Source organism: Euphorbia lathyris, chromosome 10 (genome assembly GCF_963576675.1).
Source record: "Euphorbia lathyris chromosome 10, ddEupLath1.1, whole genome shotgun sequence".
Classification (NCBI taxonomy): domain Eukaryota; kingdom Viridiplantae; phylum Streptophyta; class Magnoliopsida; order Malpighiales; family Euphorbiaceae; genus Euphorbia; species Euphorbia lathyris.
The window spans coordinates 5,868,417-5,872,192 of record NC_088919.1 but is presented as its reverse complement, the minus strand read 5'-3'; the positions used below and the strand labels follow the sequence as shown (position 1 = coordinate 5,872,192).

The 3,776-nt window shown below is 32.3% G+C and overlaps 1 pseudogene; it reads right to left on the bottom strand.

Annotated features, from left to right (window-relative positions):
• Window positions 1-1,931: 1,931 nt before the first annotated feature.
• LOC136208003 (berberine bridge enzyme-like 17) lies at window positions 1,932-3,511 on the bottom strand (annotated as a pseudogene).
• Between the last annotated feature and the right edge of the window lie 265 nt (window positions 3,512-3,776).

The window sequence follows — 3,776 nt, the reverse complement described above, 5'->3', positions numbered from 1 at the left end:
CCACATTGGGGGCAACGGTCAAACACGCTTTGCATATCCTCCACCACATTGACAAATCCCGAAGGGAGATCTGTTGACGTCCCCGATTGTGAGGCCATTCGAGTCATTGCCGCCGAGAAAGTATTTGCATCTTCGGGACCTCATTTCCTATATATATATATATATATATATATATATATATATATAGGAGAGGGCTCTTGTGAGAACCCTTTCTTAGGTGAGAACGCTCCTTAGGTGAGAACCACTCAAAACTACGTAGTTTTGAATGTAAAAATTAATATAAAATGCTAATGCTACTAGGGTTCGAACCTTGGACCCTTTAGCTACACTCCACACTCCTTACCAGTGAGCCATTTACTTTTCTTGTGTATTATGTTGCGCACTGCTTAATATACCAATGCCCTTGTAGCTTCTATTGTTTATTATTTGATGCATGCACTTATTAATATTGATTAAATGTGTATAATAATAAATTATTAATAGAAAAAAAAAGAAATTTGCATAATAATGAATTATTAATAGAAAGAAAATGTCCATAATAATGAATTATTAATAAAAAAATCCAAAAACATGCTCCAATTTCTTATTTATTTAATTCCTTTATATTTTTTTTTGTAATTTATGTTATATAAAAAATATATTTTTTAAAACATACGTTAGAACATATATTTTAACTTTTAAAACACGAACTATGAAGTTTAAAACGTACGACATATTTTTTAGAACATACGTTATGTTTTTTAGAACATGTGTTATGTTTTTTCGAACATGAGTTATAAATTATATTATAGAACAAATGAAAAAACGATCCAGATATCTACTGATTTTTTAGAACATTATACTTAATTTTTAGAACACAAACTATATATTTTTTAAAACATACGTTATAACATATATTTTAACTTTTAAAATACAAACTATGAAGTTAGAACGTACGACATATTTTTTAGAACACGTGTTATGTTTTTTCGAACATGAGTTATAAATTATATTATAGAACAAATGAAAAAATGATCCAGATATCTACTGCTTTTTTTAGAAAATTATACTTAATTTTTGGAACACAAACTATAAACTTTAGAACATATATGTTATGTTTTTTAGAACATACGTTATGTTATTTAGAATGTGAGTTTTTTTTTTGAAAAAAAAATGGCCCATATATTTACTATTTTTTTAAAACATTATCTTAATTTTTAGAACACAAATTATAAAGTTTAGAACATATGTAACAATATTTAGAACATCGTCCTTAACAATTTAAAACATAAATTACAAAAATATAGAGGAATTAAATAAATAAGAAATTAGAACATGTTCTTGGTTTTTTTTCTATTAATAATCAATTATTATGCACATTTGTTTTTTTCTATTAATAATTATTATGCGAATTTAATCAATATTAATAAGTGCATGCATCAAATATTAAACAATAGAAGCTACAAGGGCATTGGTATATTAATCAGCACGCGGCAAAATACACAAGAAAAGGAATTGTCTCAGTGGTAAGCAATGTGGAGTGTAAGTGAGGAGGCCAAGGTTAGAACCCTAGCAGCATCAGCGTATTTTTATTAAATTTTACACTCAAAACTACGTAGTTTTAGGTGGTTCTCACCTAAAGGAAGGTTCTCACTTGATCCCTCCCCTATATATATATATAATAAAAGTAAACTACTTAATAAAACGAAAATATACATATAAATTCTCTTATGCTGTCCAAATAAGTGTATTATTGATCAAAATATGATATATAGAGTAATTTTCGTTCTTTTTATGCAAGATTATACACCAATATACAACGAAACAGTAAAAAAATAAGCAGAATTTATTCAATTTTAATAATTGGTTTCATAATTTATTTATCATTAAACTAGCTAATTATGCAATAGTATATATTTTGAACATTTGTTTGGAAGCAAAATTTTCCGAATCTAAGAGGAAAAGAGCGGAGGAATGCTTTGTTCGTTCTTGAAGAAATTATCAGGATCAACTCGAGCTTTAATCTTCGCCAACCTCTGGAAATTGTTTTTGAAATACTTTTGCCCATAAATTTGAGCTTTCCTAAAATCCGTGAAATTGCTAGGATTTCTTCCAATGTCGTTATCTCTATAGTTGAGAAATGTCTCCCTTGGATTTCTCGACACATATGGCGTCATTGCTTCATACATTTTCCTTAACAAGTCTATTCTTTTTCTCGTGTCGCCTTCGTTATTCCATATACTAACATATTGGACCAAAAACAGGTTCCCAGCCCTATGAGGAAACGGGGTATCAATCTCCGAAATCTCGTTCATTCTTCCTCCATAAGGATTCCATTGCATCGAGGTGAGATCATATTTAATCATCCACTTCCATATAGATTCTAAACCCGACTTAGGAATCACATTTTTTGCATAATCGGACTTCATCTTCATAAAAACACTAGCTCCCTCCGGCCTTTCGAGCAAAACTTCAATTGGTGTTCCTTGAGGAATTCCTTCCCAAAAAAGCGTTGATTCAATCCAACTCATTTCCTTGCAATCTTGTCTCTTTAAACCCAATTCGGGAAAGCTTTTCTTCGTAATCTCCAACAGTCTCTCAGTTTGCCCTAGAAACATGCCAATGAATGAAACCTCAACCTTCCTTTCGCCTACTTTGCTACCATTCACAACTTTCGGCATTGCTCTTATGAAAAGATCATTGTCAAGTTTCGTAGCAACGTGTTGCCACCGCTAAACAACATCGGTCGCGCCTTGCTCGAGACTTCTACTAATACTAAAAACAGTAACCTTTTCAGGAACATATACCAATTTAATCACCCAATCAACAACAACTCAGAAACTTGCCCCGCCTCCGCCTCTGATTGCCCAAAACAGATCCTCGCCCATTGATTTTCTATCAAGTATATTTCCATTAACATCAACAATAGTAGCATCAACAATATTATCAATAGACAAACCATATTTTCTCATCAGGTTTCCATACCCTCCGCCCGAAAAGTGACCTCCGGTTCCAAGAGTATGACACACACCAGCTGGAAAGGCCGCGGGGGTAGTCTTATTAATATTGCTAGAAACCGCATAATAAAGCTCGCCCAATGTTGCTCCTGATTGAACCTGTGCATTCATACCACGAGAATCGACATAGATTTCGCGTAGATTAAACATGTCAAGGATCACAAATGGAACATCAGATATAAAGGAAAGACCTTCATAATCATGGCCACCGCTTCGAATCCTGATCTGCAGACCATTAGATTTGGCGCAGATAACAGTTGCTTGAACATGAGTTATGTCTTTGGAATTTTGGAGGTGAGAAACCTTCGGTTTCTTATATAGGCATGTAATTTGGATTCAAAAGAGGAATTTCTTGGTGTATAAACAGTTTCTAGAATTGGGGATTTTGTGGAGTTTGTATGAGTAGGAAGGCACTTGAGGAAGTTAAGAATATTTGGTTCAGAAGTTGCCAGAGAAATAGAAATTAAAATGATGATGATCTGAAATATTAAGGTTGTAGATTGAAACATTTTCATTTTTTCTGATACTGAGATGTTTTCTTAATTCCTTTGGTATTTATAGTTAGAAAATGAGATCAGAATTTATTAGACTACCTTGTTTTCTGATATATAAAGATTTTTTTTGATATGGTTTCCTTATCTAGTCCTTAATGTTAATTATTCCAATCACTTTCCATATATACATAAAACTGAACTGAAGTTCGCTAAGACTCGGTGAAACATAAACCTTTACCGAACCATAAATTGAAGCAGAACGATTGAATCCGAGACTTGAACAACC